Genomic DNA, 22,643 nt, shown 5'->3' on the forward strand with positions numbered 1-22,643 from the left:
CGCTGTGCTGCAACTGCAGTTCTGCAGCTAGACTGGGATAAGGGATTCTATCGTGTAAAGTGAGAGGACCTCTCGTTCCGCAGCTGCACACGCTAACCACAGGACCACAGCACTCCTGAGCTCTCACTCTCCTTGATGTTACCTGTCTTGGGCATGGATTACTCAGTTTGTAAATTTGCTTATTTTTTTCGTAGTTCCACACAACTTCTTCCTGTTTTCTCGATTGATCTGTGTTCAGTTTTTCAAGGTCTATCCACTGTGCCAGCTTATAACTTAATCTGAGGGGGGGTGCGATGGGGAGGTTCCCTTGTAAGGAACGTATCACACTTGTACTCAAATGCAAAACACATTACTGAGAGATGTCCAATATTCTGTGTTTCGTATCAGGAGTGAGCTTTTGAGGCACCTCCAGTACACACAGTTTTCCTGTATGGCAGTTCTGCAATGATGGCCTGTACAGATTCTTGTGGTATGGCACACTTACCTGAGAGCTGTGTCCATAATTTACTTTGATGAGTTCATCAATCCGATTTTGATGAGTCTTGTCAGTTACAGTATGCAGTCATTCCCTCTCAGCTCTGTCATACATGTTGAGGTTCGCACCACCATTTCCTTTATTATGAGCAATGTCGCTCATAACTGATGTCGATATAATGATCATTCTAACCGCTTTCATTTTTCTATGGATTTCAATTGGAGGATCGTTTTCTGCAGTTAGAAAGTCTATTACAGCACATTATTTGTCACACATTGCTATGCTACACGGTAAAATATACAGACTTCTAGCAGCAGAAGGTTGCAACTTCCATACGTGAAGTGGGAAAGTCACCCAATAACATGCATGACATGTAACCAACAGTGAGACAAGAATTTAGAAAAATCAGTGGCATTACTTTTCAGCATGCCCTTGTATTTACACTGCAGATATTTTGTCTGCAAATGCAATTTATATAGTAACGATGCTCTTGTTGGGAAGTGGCCCAATTTTAATAATTAATTTCTAAGTATTGTTTTAAACCAAAGACTGAGACTAAGTAAAGTTCTAATTTCTTTCCAAATGTGTTTCCCTTTCTGTGCTTCTTATTCTGTATTGTAGTTCACTGTACTGAATAAATCCAGCCTTATGTTCATCTTAAAATGGTTTTATGTAACTGTATATGTTATGCTCCATCCACATGTTTCAGAATTCTCCACCAGAACAATTCAGTCTCCCGCACCAGTTGACTTCACTGAAATTTGGTAAGTTACTTGAAACAACAGACCACTCTTCCAGCAAGGCAAAAACCATAGCCATGGGTTCTGCATTTCTGCTTTCAGCACAAGGTCTTTCCACATGCACAGCTGTGCAGTTTCACTCATCATCTTTACTTCTCTTCTCAATCACGTCACTTTTACATTGTATCCTTAAAAGTGTTCACTGTTTCATGTTTCGATTGTGTATTACAGGCAAAGGCATGATGCATGCAGTTTCATAGAATATGAAACACCTTCTATAGCACCATTCTGAAGGGCAAATAAAAAAAAAGTACCACTCTTCTACTGGCATACTTACCATAACTGAAACATTTGCTTTGTCCATTTTCATTAAATATTAACTTACTTATTTCTCCATGTAGCTAATGGCTGACATATATTTTTAGTAACTGCTTCAATGCTTCATGGTTCAGCAGCTAGATGATCAGCCCTTATATTAGGTGTGGCGTGCAGTACAACAGATTCGTAAATTGTGATTTATTCATCTAATGATGTACATTTGCAATCCATTTGGTTTGCATATAGGAGGTACATCAAAAATTTATAATACTGTTTCTATGATTTTTACACTAATAAATAATAGTATTAAAATAAATAATATAACACTATAATGATATTTCTTGGGATATGTAACACATTGTATCCAGCTCAAATTTTCGGTTTGACCAGCACGAGTTCATCTACCAAGTAATAAAATTTTAGTGGCAGTACGTCACATAGCTTTCTTTTATGTGGACTTGAGTTCATCTGCATTAGCCTGTGTGCTTTTAATTTATTGTAATTTATTTATATAATGAATTCAAAGTAGCTTGTATATACTACTTTTCATGTGTTCATGTCAGTTGCAGTTGATAATATTTGTATTGCAAATGCAAAGCTTCCCAGTTTATTTGCTAGATGCTCAACACGTGCCTGGCAGCTCAAATTTTTATCCAGATTTAAACCTAAGAAACTGACTGAGTCAGCTTATTCTACAATCTTGATTGTTGTGAACAGTCTTAATTTGCTCACATTTCTATTGTTTGGTTTTGAACTGCATCATTATGTGTGTTAGTTATGTTTAGATTCAACCCATCTAGCTGAAACCAAGTTTCTAAGGTACTGATGACAGATTTGGGAATTTTTTCCGAATCCTGATTTTCAACTAAGACATTAGTTCATTTGTGAACAGAACTGACGGGGAACTGATATTTAATGGCAGGTCATTGACATAGAAGAGGAATAGGACTGGGCCTAGTATGGAATCTCGTGGAACACTCTGACATATTTTTTTTTGGTTACAGTAATAATTTGCCCCATTTAAAGAGATACTAACTCTTTGCTTTTATTTGCTAAGTAGGATTTAAGCCATTGCTATAAATTAGAGTTTTTCATTCTTATTTGTACCTTTACATATTTTAATACAATAATTGGTAGGAACTCTTTAGAAGTGCCAAGGAAGCCCATTGGTTTATTTTTTTTTTTATTTTTATTTTTTTATTTCAGGTACAGCAGTAATTCCACAAGGTATCAGCAATTCCTCAAGGTATACAAAATACAAATGGGAATGAGTTGTTGATTTTTAAACAAAATGCAAATGAATAGTGTTTCAATAATCAAGATCATTTGTGAGCTGAACATTAATTCAGATACCTGTGTTATTAAGAGTTTACTTTCTACACAAGACCACATTGCTATACTGGATCATCACTTAGAAACTACAACAAAACAAAATAGGGCCAGCAGTCAGATAATAGCATAAGCACTGAACAAATGATGAGATTTACAAAACACAGTGTGTGAATGAATGAATTCTCCCTTGAGAACTTAATTTCTCATAAGTGGTTGACATTTGTGTTGCTATCCACAGAAAATTTGCTTGAGAAAAAATTACTGTAATATTACAAGGAGACAGAATGCCTGACCAGTACTTATGGTACTTCAGCAGAGGAAATTCTAAGGTCTGTAGGTAGACACATTATAAAAGTAGTAGAAAACTATCAACCTAGCTTTCAGAGCTGTTAATTCCTTTGTCTGGGAGGAAATAGGGAAAGGTTGGGGAAGGCTGGAAAGGAGGAACAAGTTGCACAGGTGCCCGATTGGGAGGAATGAGAGAGAGAGAATGAGGGACAGGGAGAGAGAGAGGGGGGGGGGGGAGGAGAGAGAGAGAGAGAGAGAGAGAGAGAGAGAGAGAGAGAGAGAGAGAGAGGTGAAAGGGAGATGAGATGCCTTACCAAAATACAATTATAGAAAATAAACTGTATAGTGTATTGACAGCAAACTACACCATCTGACAAGAAAAGTAAATCAACTGGAAGACATAGTTGGACGTTAATGTAACTTCGTACACATACACACCATCAGTAGATATGTAAATATATGCCAAGACAAAAAGAAGACACATCACAAAGGAAGTAGCCAAATGGGGTGGAATTGGTTATGTGATGTACATGCACAGGCAAGCAAATTATTATAATTTCAGAGAAATTCGATCATTTATTCAAGAGAAATAGCTCACAAATTAAGCAAGTCAATAACGTATGGTTCCACCTCTGACCCTTATGCAAGCAGTTATTCAGTTTCGCATTGACTGATTGATTGGCTGAGTGGATATCGTCCTGAATTCTGTCCACCTGGCACATAAAATTGTCAAATCCCTGGAGGGCAAGGCCCTTAATGCTCCAAACGTTCTTAACTGGGGAGAGATCCAGTCACCTTCCTGGCCAAGGCACAATTTGGCAATCATGAAGACAAACAGTAGAAACTCTAGACTTGTGTGGGCAGGCATTATATTGCTGATATGTACACCCAGTATAGCTTCCCATGAAGGGCAAGAAGTACGGTGTAGTAAGTTTTTGATGTAGCACTGAGTTGTAAAGAGTGCTGCGGATGACAACCAAAGGGATCCCAGACTGTCCCTCCTGAGTGTCAAGCCGTATAGTGGGCGGCAGTCGCCTTGGTGTGCCACCACTGTTTGGGGCATGTCCCGATACATCTTCTGCCTGAATCTCATTGACTGAAGTAGAATTATCCTCGTATGTGAGTCATGCTTCAAACTTAGCTCCAACAATCAGCGAAGAGTGTACAGACATGCCCCGTAAGTGGTGGTATACCAACCTGACTTTCACCCGCCACATGGCTCGACAATCAAGAGTGATGGTTTGCAGTGACATTTCTTTCCGTAGCAGGACCCCCTCAGTTGTCAGCTGTGGAACCCTTACACCACAGTGGTATGTCAATGATACTCTATGCCCCATTTTGTTGCCCTTCATGGCAAGCCATTCTGAGCTCTTACATCTAACATCTACATCTATGTGATTACTCTGCAATTCACAATAAAATGCCAGGCAGAGGGTTCAATGAACCATCTTCAAGTTGTCTCTCTACCGTTCCACTCTAGAACGGTGCGTGGGTAAAACGAGCACTTAAATTTTTCTGTGCAAGCCCTGATTTCTCCGTATGTAGGTGGGTGCCAACAGAATGTTTTTGCAATATGAGGAGAAAACTGGTGACTGAAATTTCATGAGAATATCCCGTTGCAAGGAAAAACACCTTTGTTTTAAAAATTGCCACTCCAATTCTGTCTGTGGCACTATCTCCCCTATTTCGCGATAATACAGAACGGGCTGTCCTTCTTTGTACTTTTTTGATGTCATCTGTCAGTCCCACCTGATGTGGATCCCACACCGAACAGCAATACTCCAGAATAGAGCGGACAAGCGCAGTGTAAGTAGTCTGTTTAGTAGACCTGTTGCACCTGCTAAGTGTTCTACCAATTAGATAATGCCTGCCCACACATGGCAAGAATTTCTACTACTTGTCTTTGTGCTTACCAAAAACCTGCTTCGGCCAGCAAGGTCACTGGATCCCTCCCCAACTGAGAACGTTTGGAGCACTGTGGGCAGGGGCCTCCAACCGCTTCAGGATTTTAATGATGTAGCATGCCAATTGGACAGAATTTGGCATGACATCTCTCAGGAGGGCATCCAACAACCACACGAAGCTGAATAACTAGTTGCATATGGGCCAGAGGTGGACCAACGTGTTATTGATTTGCTCAACTTGTGAAGCTCTTTCTCTTCAATAAATCATCCAATCTTCCTGAAATTATAAGTGTTTGTTTGTCTGCACATGTACATCCCATGTACCAATTTCCATCCCACTTGGATAGTTCCTTCGTGGTGTGTTGTTTTTTCTTTTTGTCTTAGGGTGTAAGACCCTGTGACAGGTAGAATGGCAGTCAGAGTGTATTAGTGTTATTTGTGTTTAGTGTTATCAGATGTAGTAGGATATACATGGGGTGTGAACAGCATCAGGTGTCGAGTGATCCCTGTGAAGTGCACGGGGATGCCAGGTGCTTGTTTGCCATAGCGTTATCATCACCTCATTGAGTTGAGTTTGAAAGGAGTTTCATTGTCGGTCTCCATTCGACCCTCTGGTTGAATCGTGGAGTATCCGGATTTATGGAGTATTCGCATGTGACAGTGGCCGTATGTCAGACTGCACGGGAATGTAAAGGCGAGCAAACTCCTCGTCGAGGTCCCACGTCTGTCCGTCATGAGAGAGGATTACAGTATTGTGCATCGGGCATATCATATACTTTAATATCTGCGCCTGCTCTCATAGAATAAGTAAGGGACTCCCTGCAACATTCTGGGCCATCCTGCACCACTGCTCATGGACTAGTAGCATCCGGACGATTTACTGTCCCAGGCATAGGCTGCTTTGTGACACCAGAAATGGCTGTATTTGGCATTGTACCGTGACTAGGGAGCATGGACTGCTGATGAATGGTGTCGCACTGTGTTCAGTGATGAACTGTGGTCCTGTACTGGACGCGAGAATCGTCGTTGGTGGTTATGGTGGGGACCTGGGGAGAGGTTGCTTTCTTCCGATGTTTTGGAAAGACGCAGCAGCTGCTAGAGTCACCGTGTGGGGAATCATGGAGTACGACTTTGAGTCACAGCTGGCAGTGACTCAGGGAACGGCACAACAGTACGTCACAGACATCCCGCATCTTCGTCTATTACTACCCGAGTGACAGTATCGTCATGCCATTTTTCAACAGCACAGCGCTCATCCATACACGGCACGTGTCTCTTTGAACTATGTGTGTGACGTTAAGTTATTGTTGTAGTCATTGAGAGACCTCACATTGCTCCTCACAGGACACATAAGGGACGAGTTTAGATATCGACTCCCTTTTCAGTGCCAGTATTGAGGGCCAGTTACACCAGTTGTGGACCAGCTCGCGTCAGGAGAGGCTACGGTGGCTCGACAACACCCTTCCTGAACAAATCAGTGTGCAGCCCAGATGGGTGTGCTGTGTCACACTTGATAAGTGGGTTTGTACTGCTCAGTTCTTTGTGAATTTTACTCAATTTTGTAATCACTGAAATAACATCAGACAGAAGTTTCATTTCATTTCATCCGCCCATTCTGGGAGCTCCACTTTTGTTGTTGGGCAGTATACTCTGAACTGCTTAATGTTGCTCATTCTGATTAAAGCTAATTTCAGTTGACAGGAAGCTGCTGCTTTGAAGGGGGAAGGAAAAAAAAAGCCAGTGCATCCTTAGTTGTACGAGGGTGGTTTGAAAAGTTCTTGAATTCACCATGAGAGGTCAGTGCTAACGCAACGAGTTGTTTATGTGATATTCATCGGACTGTTTCTTGTAAACACATGCCACGTCATTGCTATTGGAAGAGAGCTGTGGTGGTGATGTGACTCTGTTAATGTTCCCGCGTAGTGATTTGCGAAGATGAAAAAAATAGAGTTTCGAGCTGTGATTAAGTACTTCATCAAGGAAGGTATGAAAGCAAAGGGCATTCATGCCCAGAATACACTACTCCTCCATATTCAACTGTTACCTAGTGGCCAAATGAATTTAAATTTCGTTGGAAGAGCTTAGATGATGACCCGTGCAGTGGGGGGCTAAGATGCATCACTACTCCAGAAATCATTGCAAAAGTGCACAAAACGGTCATGGAGGATCGCCGATTGATAGTGTGTGAAATTGCTCGTGCTTCCCAGATGTCATCTGAAAGGGCATATCACATTTTAACTAAATGAGGAAATTATCTGCAAGGAATGTGCTGCGACTCTTGATGTGCACCCGCACATGTGTGCTGTCACCATGGCAAAATTACACGAAGTAAGGTATGAATTGTTGCCACAACTGCCTTATTCACCTGATATGGCCCTGCCAGACTTCCATCTCTTCCCAAAACTGAAAATTTTTCTTGGTAGACAAAAATTCACTTCAAATGAAGAATTGATAGTTGGAGTTGACAACTATTTTGAAGGCCTGGAGGACACTCATTTTCGAGATGGGATCGAGGCACTGGAACATCATTGGAGCAAGTGCATTAATCTACAATGAAAGTGCATTGAAAAATAAAAAAAGCTTTAGGGATGTAACTACTTTCCTTTTATTCCAGTCTAATAACTTTTCAAACCACCCTCGTATTATACAGGTGCTATTTATTGGCTATTAGTCACTTAATATTTGATTGATTACAATAGTAATTTTGTGAATAAAATACTTTTTACATGTATAGTTCATTGTTACTTGTCATACTACTGTGTAAAAAGCATTGCTACATGCCATGTGGGCTAACAGAACCTTCACAGTCCTTGAAACTAGAAATTAAGATCATTTGTAGAAAAAGTGGCTAATGATTATGTTTTTAATTTTCTTTTGAATTGGAAGGGATTCCCAATCACTTGCTTTATTTTAAATGGGGGCTTCTTGAATAACTTACCACCAGAGTACATAACAGCATTCTGAGCCCTGGAAAGGAAGGCCAAGTCTACATGAAAGTTATTTTTGTGTCCTGTATTGTGACTGTGTACATCACATTTCAGTTAAAACTGATTTTTATTATCAGCAATTATTAGGTCAACACAATGAGAGATGTAACTAAGGGCATAACACACAGAGCTGAGCTTCTAGGTTAGTTTATCCATGTGCTGATTCCATTTTAACTTCTTATTAAGCTGGACCCCAAGAAGTTCAGTGTATGACCAGTAAAGTGTGTTTCCAGTGCTAAAGGTCACTACTGCTTGAGAACGAAGTCTTTTGCCACAGCACTGTTGTACAAAACATTCTCAGGCTTCTTGCAGTGTCAGTTCAGAGTAAAACCTCGAGTTTTCAACGATTACCTCCATCATCGTCATCAGGAGCAACTGACTGTCAAACCTGCAGCTGTGAAGGCCTTCTATAGCCCATAGACAGCTTCTGATCCATCAGCAATTACACAGCGCTGTTGCAGACGATGACAACGTCTATACTGGTGGCGCCACTGCTCCTGCTGTAGCATAAACATTGCGACGAACATCTCTGGGTCTTCTCTGCATCGAAAGCTCGCTTTTGTGCACTGCTAAGTTTACATCTGCTGTCACAGTTGAAGTTCTTGTCTACAGCCTCTTAATTACAGAATCCCAGCGTGTAGGAGCCTGAGACAAAACTTTTATTTCATCAAACAATATTTTGTGTTTGTTTGTGAGGCTGTACTCAGCAACCGTACATTTCTCAATTTTTAATATGCTTTTGATGCTCTGCACAGTGGTCAGGAACGGGACAATTGGATTGACTGTGCAATTGCTTCCACACTCGCACAGAATGTTGCAAACCCCAGGGACACTGAGCTGAGTCTGTCCTTAATGGGTTGTATCATGTCATTTATCTTCTTAGGAGGTTGGAAAATAGGTCATATAGCTCGTCTTCCCAGGACTCTGCCTGTTTTGCTGAAAGGAAGGAATGCTGTCAGTGGCCATCACATGTATATTCATTTTCACATTTCCTTTCCTTGGAGAACACTGACTTCATATAATGTTACCTGTAGCCGTTCTTTCAGACCATGTTCTTCAGGTGATTAATTTTGGAATCCTCATCAGAAACAGTTTTTGCTCTGTGTATTAGTGTCTTTCAAGCTGATCTCCTCTGAACTCAATGGTAAAAACTCTGGGCATTAAGACAGAAAGGACTGAATTTTGCTCCTACACCATGCACTGCACATATCTTGGAGTTCATTAGTGAAGTGGAACAGGCAGAGCAGCATCTCTCACAAGATGACACCGATAAGGTACAACTTACTGCCAATAGCATTTAAGCCTCCGCCAAGCCGCCCAAACCTAATGTCAGCAGAGCAGAGACAGAGGGGCTCTGTGCATTGTAGGATGTCATAAAAATCCTTAGAGCATGAGCTTCTAGAGTGCCTAGGCAGTACAGACTACCCAAAGACCCCGTGAAGGAATTCTATTGAGGCCAATTGTTTGCCCTTTTGGTTCTCCTTCCTATAGGCCGGCCAAATATTAAACTAAGTTGACGATTCCGATAGCTGGCTGCTGTGAACATCACATCAAAAACTCTCAGATGTTCGATGAGAAAATGAAACAAGTTAAAGTTGTCCCAAAAAAATATTTTAGTCTGTCTGGATGTGGTCTCAACATTTACAAAAGTTACTGTGAAGGACACATTGAAACTGTTGGGAGAGCATTTTCCACCTGAAACAGTAAAGTTGTTCTTGCATGTTATGACCACCTACTCCATGTATGGGAGAAAATATTATGAAATAACAGAGAGAATGGCTATGGGTTCTCCGTTGTTGCCAGCAGTGGCCAAATTTTTAAGGAACATTTTGAGGAATGTGCATTAAATTTGGCTCCCCTTCATCCACCTACATTTTATCATGACATTGATGACATGTGTATCATCCTGGCCACACAGTGTAGAAGGTCTTGAGCCCTTCTTGAACATATGAGCAGTATACACCCAAACATCCTGTACACCCTAGGGACAGAGAGAGAAGAAAGGCTGTCATTTTTAGATGTTTCAGTACAACAGAAGTTGGATGGACGTCTCAGCCAATCAGTGTACTGCAAGCCAACACACACCAATTTATACCTTAGTGCCTAGAGCTTTCATATCCAGTTCAGAAGAGAGCAGTTTTAAAGATATAAACAGAGAAAAAAAATTGACGAGGACCACTTGGATTCCAAAATTAATCACCTGAAGTATGTATTCCAAAAGAAAGGCTATGGATGAAGTCAAGTGTTCTCCAAGAAACATTCGCGTGGTGAACCACAGACAGCATACCTTTCTTTCTGCAGCACTATGTCCAGCAAAACAGGCAGTCCTGGGAAGACGAGGTATACGATCTAGTTTCCAACCCCCTAAGAAGATAAATGACATGCTACACCTCGTTTAGGACGTCTTGGCCTCAGAATCTCTGGAATTTATAACATCCCTCGTGAGTGTGGACGCAATTACATCAGTCAGTCCATCTGTACTGTTTCCGACCACTGTGCAGAACATCAATGGCGTTTTAAAAACTGAGAACTGGAGAAATATGCAGTTGCTGAGTACAGCCCCACAAAGAAACACAAAACATTGTTTGATGAAATAGAAGTTTTGTCCCAGGCTCCTGCATACTGGGATTCTGTAATTAATGAGGCTGTAGAAATAAAAAAATGCAAGAATTTCAACCGTGTCAGTGGAGATAATCTTAGCGGTGCTGGGAAGTGAGCTTTCGATGAAGAGAAGACCCAGAGATGTATGAACGCATGCTTTCATGGCAATATCCATTAATAAAACATTCTCCGGTTTCAAGCTGCATCAAGTGGTTTACTGCCCAAGAAGTTTCGGCAGAGATCTCCTCTGCCATTATCAAATGGACGACTGTCCTGTGGTTGTCATTGCCGTGCTTTTATAGCCGCCGTCGCTCGTGACGTCACTGGTGCTCAGTCCCGCACCATATATGGTGCGACCAACGGACCCCCGCTTCAACTCCCTCAACACTGGATTCCACACTGTACCCAGCTGCAATCCACCGTCTCTATTGAAGCTGTTGTCAGAAATTCTAATCTCTATAGCTTCATTTATCATGCTATCCCAGAAGCCATTAGTCCGTTTAGTAAGAGATGTCTCATCGAATTCAATTCGGTGTCCATTTTCCAGCACATGTTCTGCTACAGCTGACTTTTCAGGATTGCACAGACGGTAGCACCTTTCATGTTCTATGTGGCGCTGTTCAATAGTGCGAACAGTCTGGCCGACATAGAACTGCCCACACTCACACAGTATCTTGTAAATTCCTGGCATTCTGAGGCCTACATCATCTTTCATAGATTTATTAGTTGCCGGAGGCCTGAAGATTGTGTCTATTTCACGTCTCTTCAGGAGCCGACTAATCTTCTCTGTTGTTGAACCACAAAACAGTAAGAATGCAACCTGCTTGGTGTCTTCTTCAGAGGTCGTCTTCCTTCGAGGCTTGGATGACACTGCTTGTGAGATCTGTTTGTTGTTGTAACTGTTTTCCTTAAAAACTTTGCGTAAGTGGCTCAATTCGTGGGTTGGGTTGTTTGGGGGGAAGAGACCAAACAGCGAGGTCATCGGTCTCATTGGATTAGGGAAGGACGGGGAAGGAAGTCGGCCGTGCCCTTTGAAAGGAACCATCCCAGCATTTGCCTGGTGCGATTTAGGGAAATCACAGAAAACCTAAATCGGGATGGCCGGACGCGGGATTGAACCGTCGCCCTCCCGAATGCGAGACAGTTTCAGCTCGATGTACGAAGGTCCTCAGAACTGACTCTTTCTGTGCTGGGTGATGGAAGCTGGTGTCGTGCAGATACCGATCTGTATGGGTGGGTTTGCGGTAAACTCTGTGACCTGGAGACCCATTGGGAAATCTTCTAAATTTCGATTACACGATAAGTTGCACAAATCTGAAGGCTGTAAATTCAAATAAATACTTAGGGATTACAATTACAAATAACTTCAATTGGAATGATCACATAGAAAATGTTGTGGATAGAGCAAACCAAAGACTGATTCAAAGGTGCAACAGGTCTACTAAAGAGACTGCTTACACTACACTTGTTCACCCTATTCTGGAGTACTGCTGTGCGGTGTGTGATCCGCATCAGGTGGGACTGATTGATGACATCGGAAAAGTACAAAGAAGGGCAGCTCGTTTTGTATTATTGTGAAATTGGGGAGATAGTGGCACAGATATGATACATGAACTGGATTGGCAATCATTAAAACAAAGGTGTTTTTTGTTGCAATGGTATCTTCTCATGAAATTTCAATCACCAGTTTTCTCCTCCGATTGCGAAAACATTCTGTTAGCACCCAACTACATAGGGAGAAATGATCATCACTATAAAATAAGAGAAATCAGAGTTTGCACAGAAAAATTTAAGTGCTTGTTTTTCCCGTGCGCCGTTTGAGAGTGGAACGAGTGAACAGCATAGTGATCATGTAGGTATAGATGTAAATGAGTATCATGTCCATAGTTCATAGGCCACATTTTTTTTTCTTTTGTTTATTGGACATGCAGAATTATGACAGCAAGTACTACTTTAAAAATATCCTTTATACTGAAGTTAATGTGGCTGTTGGACAGATATTATTGACAGATTCAACTGAACTTCACATGGACTATTTGCTTCCATCCGAAAAATGAATATTATGAGTAAGCAACTATTCTCATTTAAACTGTTTTATATTTTGACTTTGTATGTTTGTAATTTAAAGAATGTTTTTCTTTTTATAAGTGGAAAATAAAATTTGAAGGCAATGCCCCAAACACCACCACCACCAGTCAGCTAGAACTTACATCTTTGTGTACATTTTGAACCTGTTGTCAGTTGACATTGCAGTTAGGGATAGGTTTTAATATTGCAAGTTTAAATTTTTTTGGTGAATGAATTTCCTAAATATATTTATTAACTTGCTAATTTTTTGTAGCTTGATGTTGCATAACAAATGCCTGCCACTATTTATGTTCCTTTAATCTTAACTGCAGGTATCTCATGATGGCAGGAGACGAAATAGTATAACGAATAATGAACTTATTTAGCGGTCCAGGTTGTTTCACTCACAAAATATTCACAATGATTGCGGACTCGTATAGGAAAACTATTTCCTTTCTTAACAGAAAAAACCAGAAGTTAACATTTGGCAAAGAAAATGGTAATGTTTCTTAAAAGACTTAATAGTCGCCGTTGACTATATAAATATTTATTATTACGATTGCAATTTTGGCCTTAGTACCATTTTCAAGTAACACTGCAAACGTTACCCTTTTAGCTCGCTTTGCTGCTGTAGATGTCGTCTTAATTTTGACATTGATATAATTAGGAGTTACATTGTTTGCTTTACATTTCTTATTAAATTTCATATGCTCTATTGTCTTCAGTAGTTTAATCTTGGTGTGTTGGTAATGGTTGGAGCTCATGTTGTCAGGATACGAGATGGAAAACAGTAGCAATTTCCCTGATGGATGCATCCCATTCTCTCATGCCAGAATTGTGCACTCTTTTAAATGCATGGATTTTATGCTAAGGTTCGTGCATACATCTGCAAGGTATCCTACACATCTGCTCAAGTCACACTGATCCATTACCTTTGGTTTATAGCAACGAGAGTCACAGGCACATTTTAACAGTAGGTGGTATTTCACTGTGATAGCGATGTTTACTTTGAACCCACGGGTCAATATGGTTCAAATACTAATATTTTTGCAGAACATAGTAATCTGCATGTCCTGTGAATATGAATGTCCTGTCTCTACTCGTTCAAAGTGTTCTGTTTTTCTGAACATGAGTGTAATTACAGCATGCACAGAGGCATTCCAGCAATCAATCTTCTCACGCTCCATGTTGTTGTGGTCTTCAGTCCTGAGACTGGTTTGATGCAACTCTCCATGCTACCCTATCCTGTGCAAGCTTCTTCATCTCCCAGTACTTACTGCAACCTACATGCTTCTGAATCTGCTTAGTGTATTCATCTCTTGGTCTCCCTCTACGATTTTTACCCTCCACGCTGTCCTCCAATGCTAAATTTGTGATCCCTTGATGCCTCAGAACATGTCCTATCAACCGATCCCTTCTTCTAGTCAAGTTGAGTCACAAACTTCTCTTCTCCCCAATCCTATTCAATATCTCCTCATTAGTTATGTGATCTATCCATCTAATCTTCAGCATTCTTCTATAGCACCACATTTCAAGAGCTTCTATTCTCTTCTTGTTCAAACTATTTATCGTCAACGTTTCACTTCCATACATGGCTACACTCCATACAAATACTTTCAGAAATGACTTCCTGACACTTAAATCTATACTTGATGTTAACAAATTTCTCTTCTTCAGAAACGTTTTCCTTGCCATTGCCAGTATACATTTTATATCTTCTCTACTTCGACCAACATCAGTTATTTTGCTCCCCAAATAGCAAAACTCCTTTACTACTTTAAGTGTCTCATTTCCTAATCTAATTCCCTCAGCATCACCTGACTTAATTCGACTACATTGCATTACCCTCATGTTGCTTTTGTTGATGTTCCCGGTGAACTTCAAAGTTTTTATTTCTTCTCCATGGATTTTAATACCTACTCCGAATTTTCCTTTTGTTTCCTTTACTGCTTGCTCAATATACAGATTGAATAACATCGGGGAGAGGCTACAACCCTGTTTCACTCCCTTCCCAACCACTGCTTCCCTTTCGTGCTCCTCGACTCTTGTTAACTGCCATCTCGTTCCTGTACAGATTGTAAATAGCCTTTCGCTCCTGGTATTTTACCCCTGCCACCTTCAGAATTTTATTCCAGTCAACATTTTCAAAAGCTTTCTCTAAGTTTACAAATGCTAGAAACTTAGGTTTGCCTTTCCATAATCTTTCTTCTAAGATAAGTCATAAGGTCAGTATTGCCTCATGTGTTCCAATATTTCTACAGAATCCAAACTGATCTTCTCCAAGGTCGGCTTCTACCAGTTTTTCCATTCGTCTGTAAAGAATTCGCGTTAGTATTTTGCAGCTGTGACTTATTAAACTGATAGTTTGGTAATTTTCACATCTGTCAACACCTGCTTTGTTTGGGATTGGAATTATTACATTCTTTTTGAAGTCTGAGGGTACTTCGTCTGTCTCATACATCTTGCTCACCAGATGGTAGAGTTTTGTCAGGACTGGCTCTCTTAAGGCCGTCAGTAGTTCTAATGAAATGTTGTCTATTCCCGGGGCCTTGTTTCGACTCAGGTCTTTCAGTGCTCTGTCAAACTCTTCACGCAGTATCGTATCTCCCATTTCATCTTCATCTACATCCTCTTCCATTTCCATAATATTGTCCTCAAGTACATCACCCTTGTATAGACCCTCTCTATATACTCCTTCCACCTTTCTGCTTTCCCTTCTTTGCTTAGAACTGGGTTTCCATCTGAGCTCTTGATATTCATATAAGTGGCTCTCTTTTCTCCAAAGGTCTCTTTAATTTTCCTGTAGGCAGTATCCATCTTACCCCTAGTGAGATAAGCCTCTACATCCTTACATTTGTCCTCTTAGCCATTTTGCACTTCCTGTCGATCTCATTTTTGAGATGTTTGAATTCCTTTCTGCCTGCTTCATTTACTGCATTTTTATATTTTCTTCTTTCATCAATTAAATTCAATATTTATTCTGTTACCCAAATATTTCTACTAGCCCTCATCTTTTTACCTACTTGATCCTCTGCTGCCTTCACTACTACCCTCAGAGCTACCCATTCTTCTTCTACTGTACTTCTTTCCCCATTCCTGTCAATTGTTCCTTATACTCTCCCTGAAACTCTGTACAACCTCTGGTTTAGTCAGTTTATCCAGGTCCCATCTCCATAGGTGAATGGGATGGTAAGAAATCGAAGAAACCGTAATAATTGGTACAATGGGATGCAAGTAGAGGCACAATTTGACTGCTAAAATATTAAGCTTTCGGACAAAATCATCCTTCTGAAATAGAACACACACACACGGCCGCTGTCTGGGCACTGGAGACTGACTGTAACTGCATCTGATGTGAGCAGCCATCTGCTGGGGTGAGCAGTGGGGGCAAAGAGGCCAGGGGAGGAAATGGATAGCAGGACAGGGGTAGGGGGAGATGCTGTGCTGCCTGTGGAAGCACGGTGGGGACAGGGTAGGGCTGGTAGACGCAGAGTTCAAAGGCTGCGCTAGGGGTGGGGAGGATGAGAGAAGTGAAAAAGACTAGTAAGAGTGTAAGTGGGAGAGAATGCATGTGTAGTGCTGGAGCGGAAGCAGAGAAGGGTATATGTAGATGGAAGACAGGGACTAGCCAAGGTCAAGATCAGGGGGCTTAGAGGAGCGAAGGATACCTTGTAAGGAGTGTCCCCACCTGTGTACTTCAGAAAAGCTGGTGTTAGTAGGAAGAACACAGCTGGCACAGACTGTGAAACAGTCATAAAAGTGATACAAACAGTGTTGGAAGGCATGTGGAGAAATGGGAGGTCCAGCATTTTCTTGGCCACAGATTGTCAGCGGGGATTCATGCACACGACGGCTTGTTACTTGTCATGCCCATGTAAAAAGAGGCACAGTCGTTGCAACAGTTTCTAGATCACGTGGCTGCTTTAACAGGTAGCTTCGTCTTTGATGGGATACGTGATGCTTGTGACTGGTCTCGAGTAGGTGGTGGTGGAACGATGTATGGGACACCGTCTTGCATCTAGGTCTGTTGCAAGGGTATGAGCCATGAGGCAAGCTGTTGGGAGCATGAGTGGAGTAGGGACGGGCGACGGTATCGAGTAGGCAGCAGGATACCACATTGGGGGGATAGAATATTCCTCGTTTAAGGGGACGACGAGAGGTTGTCAAAACCCTTATGAAGAATGTGACTCTGTTGCTGCAGTCCTGGGTGGTACTGAGTCTTTAGATGAGTGTCCTTTGTGGCTGGACTGTGGAAAGTGAGAGATGGCTGGTGACTGGAGAGACAAGGCACAGAAGATATGTTTCTGAAGAAGGTTGTGAGGGTAATTTTGGCTTGTTAAGGCCTCAGTGAGATCCGCAGCATATTTGGAGGAGGAGGAGATTAGTGTTTAACGTCCCGTCGACAACGAGGTCATTAGAGACGGAGCGCAAGCTCGTGTAAGGGAAGGATGGGGAAGGAAATCGGCCGTGCCCTTTCAAAGGAACCATCCCGGCATTTGCCTGAAGTGATTTAGGGAAATCACGGAAAACCTAAATCAGGATGGCCGGAGACGGGATTGAACCGTCGTCCTCCCGAATGCGAGTCCAGTGTGCTAACCACTGCGCCACCTCGCTCGGTAGCATATTTGGAGAGGGACTGTTTATCACTATAGATGCAATGACCATAGTTGGCTAGACTGTATGGAAGGGACTTCTCAGCATGGAATAAGTGGAGTATCGAATAGGTGGCAGCTGTTGTTAGTGATCGGTGAGTTCGGTGTGGACGGAGGTACTGATGCAGCCATCACTGAGGTGGAGGAAGATAGCTTTTTGTGCTGAGGAGAACCGGGTGAAGTGAGTGGGATAGAAGGTGTTGAGGTTTTGGAGGAACGTGGATAGGGTGTCTGCACCCTTGGTCCAGATCACAAAATGTCAACGAACATGAACCAGATGAGATTTTGAACTCTGAGAAAAAGACGAGACATTAGTATTAGCACTAGCAGGCACTTTTTTGGCATTAACCCCTACTCCTAGTAATCATTAATTGGCTGCTAAACAAGGAAGATTTCAGCCCTAAGGCCTTCTTCTGAATTAGGAAAACATACGCATACACAGTCACATAAACACAACTCACACACACACGATGACTGTCGGCTGCCAAAGCCAGACACCCACCTTCAATTAATCTGACACCCAACCAAAGATGGGTGAAAAGCTTGGAAAACATCTCTGCATAAATAAAGCTGTGGAAAAATTGGCTCGGAACTAAGCTATGCAAGTACTGCACTAATGAATATGAACCACTCAAATTCTTTTCTTTGTGTGTTACAAGGAAAGTTTACTTCAGAAAACCACATGAAATTACAAAGACAGAGACTAGCTGAGTAACGGCTACCTTCACGATGCACAATTCCAATACTAATGAGAAAAATATTTTAGCTGAGAAAGATGTTTCAACCCTCTAACCACGGGCAATTTTCTGTACAAAATCATGGTGCATTTTTATTCGATAATTAATATAGTTGTCATGCTAAAATTATAGGAATGTGACAATAAAACCATAAACTTACTTTGAAGTTGATTTTTAATTGACATTTAACGTGAATAATGTAGGAAATGCAAAAATTGCATTCAGCGGTATAAAAGCAGAATAAAGGAACTGATAAATTTTCTGAGTGTTAAATACAAGGTGTGATCAAAACGTAAGAATAATTTTTGTTTTTCTTAAAGAAAATTTTTTTATTCATCAATATCAACTTTATACCTTTCAATGTAGTTCTCTTCAGATAGAATATACTTGTGCCAGCGCTTTTTGCAATTTCGGAAGCACTTCTGGAACTCACTTTTCATCATGGTGTTCAGCTTCTAAAGATTCTGTTTTTATATCATCAATGGTGGCAAAACGACATCCTTTCACGAGTCTCTTTAGCCTCTGGAATAGAAAGGAGTCACAAGGGCCATGTGTGGAAATACAGTGGCTGAGGCAACGATTTTGTTTTTTTTTTCCCAAAAAATCATGAACTCACGAGGCATGAGCAGGAGCATTATCGTGATGCAATCTCCACGAGTGGTTTTGCCACAATTCTGGTCTTTTCTTTAGACACCTTGAAGCAAACAGCACTTAACTTCCAGGTAGTATTCCTTATTGACCATACGACCAGAAGGCAGGAACTCATGATTCACTATCCCATTATAATCGGAAAAAAACCAGTGCAAGGAACGTACACATGAGATTGAACTTGTTGAATTTTTTTTTCAGTCTTGGGTCTTCAGGCAGTTTCCATTGGCACAATTGGGCCTTGATTTCCACATCGTACCCACGTCATATCCTTCTGGATCATTGTTGAGTTCATTCAGCGATTCCTCAGTGACGTCTATGTGACACTAACAGTGTTCCATAAGGTTAGGCTAAACCCAGTTGGCAGTGGCGTGTTTTTGTTGCTATTAGAAGTAGTTTATCTTGTTGCAAAATTGATGTAGATAGTTCCTGTGAGCTAGTATGGGCAGAGGTCATTCTCGGCAATGAGAATAAAGTAATAATGGGGTCCTTTTACCAACCTCCCAACTCTGATTATACAATTGTGAAAACACTTAACCTCTTAGCAACAAATAATCTTGAGCACATAACAAGCATCCAAATGGAAACAGGGATTAGTGAACACAGGGTTGTCTTAGTGAGACTGAATATTGTAACTCACAAATACTCTTCCAATAAACGAAAAATTACCTATTCAAAAAAGCAGATAAAAATTCACTTGACACCTTCCTGAGAGACAATCTCCGCTACCTCAAAATTAACAATGTAAATGTGGGAACCAGTTGTGGCTCGAATTCAGAGAAATAGGATCAACTGCAATTGATTTATATCAAATAAATTAAACGCTGGAGCTAATCCTCTTTGGTACATAAAATGGGTCAGAACACTGTTCCAGAAACAACGAAGCAAGCACGCCAAATTTAAACAAACACAAAATTTCCAAGATCGGTGATCTTTTACAGAAGACTGAAATTTAGTGTGGACATTAAAGCAACATGCTTATAATAGTTTCCACAGTGAAACTTTGTCTTGAAACATGGCAGAAAATCCAAAGAGATTCTGGTCATAAGTAAAGTACGCTAGCGACAAGACACAATCAATACCTTTTCTGTGCGATATCAACAACAGTGCTGCCAAAGCAGAGTTACTGAACACCGTGTTCCAAAATTCCTTCGCCAAAGAAGACAAAGTAAATATTCCAGAATTTGAATCAAGAACATCTGCTAACATGAATAACTTAGAAGTAGATATCTTCAGAGTAGTGAAGAAACATAAATCACTTAATAAAAGCAAATCTTCCGGTCGAGACTGAATATCATTTAGGTTCCTTTCAGGGTATGCTGATGTAACAGCAATCATGTACAACCATTCGCTTGACGAAAGATCTGTATCCTAAGACTGGAAAGTTGCACAGGTCACACCAATATTCAAGAAAGGTAGTATCAGTAATCCACTAAATTACAGGCCCATATCATTAACATCGATATGCAGTAGGATTTTGGAACATATATTGTGTTCGGACACAAAGAAAGGTCTATTGACACAAAGATTTAGAAAACATCGTCCTGGTGAAACACAACTAGCTCTTTACACACATGAAGTCTTGAGTGCTATTGACAAGGGATTTCAAATTGATTCTGTATTTCTAAATTTCTGTACAACACCATATGCTTGCAGTGAAATTATGTGCTTATGGAATATTGTCTCGGTTATGTGACTGGATTCGTGATTTCCTGTCAGAGAGGTCACAGTTCATCAAGTGAAACAGAAGTCATCTCTGGCGTTCCCCAAGGTAATGTTGTAGGCCCTTTGCTGTTCCTTATCTGTATAAATGATTTACAAGACAATCTGGGCAGCCATCTTAGGCTGTTTGCAGATGAAGCTGTCATTTTATTGTCTAGTACAGTCATCAGATGAACAAAACAAATTGCAGAAAGATTTGGACAAGATATCTGTATGGTGCAAAATTCGACAGTTGATCCTAAATAACGAAAAGTGTGTCATCCATATGAGTGCTAAAAGAAATATGTTAAACTTCAGTTACACTAGAGATCAATCAAATCTAAAGGCCATAAAATTCAACCAAATACTTACGAATTACAATTATGGACAATTTAATTGGAAAGAACACATGGCAAACCACAGACTGCGTTTTATTGGCGGGACACTTAGAAAATGTAACAGATCTACTAAAAAGACTGCCTACACTACACTTGTCTGTCCTCTGCCAGGTACTTCTGCAGCACATTTTGTATTATATTTTAAAGAAAGATGTTTTTCGTTGCAATGGAATCTATCTTCTCATGAAATTTCAATCACCAACTTTCTGCTCTGAATGCGATATTATTTTGTTGACACTGACCTAGACAGGGAGAACTATCTGTATCATAAAATAAGGGAAACCAGAGTTTGCACAGAAAGATATAGGTGTTTGTTTATTCAGAGTGCTGTTTGAGATGGAAATAATAGAAAATTATCGTGAATGTGCCAAGCACTTAAGTGCGATTTGCAGAGTATCGATGTAGAATTATTATTGGCCGAAATTCAACATTTTCGGAACAAAATTTGTTGTTAGATGTTTCATGCCTAAAAAAATTGCTTGGCATGAGCCAATGGGTATGCTCGCATCATCAACAACCTCTCCGATGATGATCTGGTGGTTTTCCAGAACCAGATTTATTTACTTCTTCCACATTGTCTTCAGTAATTAATGTACTAGGGCATCCAGGGTGGTCGTCATTCTCATCTCATCCCTCTTTGAAATGTTTTTACATCATGTTAACTTTTGTCTTGCTCACAGCAGATTCGCCAAAAGCCACAGTCAACACTTCAAATGTTGTACTGCACTGTTTTTCATCTTTCAAATAAAATTTAATTCAAACCAGCGAACCTGGCAATACTAATTACATATCGAAGTTGGATAAATGTCACGATATCCTTCTTCCCCCTCTCCTCTATCCCTCTCGTCTCCTCCTCCCCCGTGGTGAAACTTTGTGAATTGTTGATGTTTCTCTGTGTGATGTATTTGTGTATGGGATGTGTGGTTCAAATGGCTCTGAGCACTATAGGACTTAACATCTGAGGTCATCAGTCCCCTAGACTTAGAACTACTTAAACCTAACTATCATAAGGACATCACACACATCCATGCCCAAGGCAGGATTCGAACCTGCGACTGTGGGGCGTGTGGCGCAGTCAAAAAAGAGATCGGTTAAAACCTCGTTCTTCAATAATACTCTCTCCAAATGATGTCAATTGGAAGGAACTTTTGTATGCCCTGCAAGAAATGCTTCGATCAAGGTTCTTGGCCGGAAAGCAATGATGCCAGTGGCTCTGATGGCAGTGCCAGTTGTAGTAGTTTAATGTTACTGCTTGCACAACATAATCCTGGTGGTTCGTATTGAAAATTCAAAGCATTGCATTGCTGACCCACATTATTCATTGTCCTGAAGTCTGTCAATACATCCACGGTTGTTGGATCGTATCTGAACGCCAAACATTCAGTTTGAATTGTCATGTTTGGCCATATGGTTTACTGACATTCCAAATTATTTTGTGCATAAGCTTTAACAGAGCTACTCGAAATCTAATACCTGTTATTCCAGAGTTATAAGGGATTGCATCCATCATAATGGATCACGCTCGAGGCTTTATTATTCAATTTGTCTCCAAATGCTGTCCATGCTCTTTGTCAGTCTCATTGACTCAACAATAGTGTAGTTGGCCTGCGTTTTGCATACGCTGACCAATATTACAATGCCTCATTGGTGGAAATTTTTCCAAAACGTAAACCACAACCTGAATTAAATTTAATGTTTCCATCACACCAAATTACCACGAACTGACAATTCAATCTTTCCAACACACCAAACATATGATCACCATTGATAACACACTGAAATATCGCTTTCAATT

Source organism: Schistocerca americana, chromosome 10 (assembly GCF_021461395.2).
Source record: "Schistocerca americana isolate TAMUIC-IGC-003095 chromosome 10, iqSchAmer2.1, whole genome shotgun sequence".
NCBI classification, from domain to species: Eukaryota; Metazoa; Arthropoda; class Insecta; order Orthoptera; family Acrididae; genus Schistocerca; species Schistocerca americana.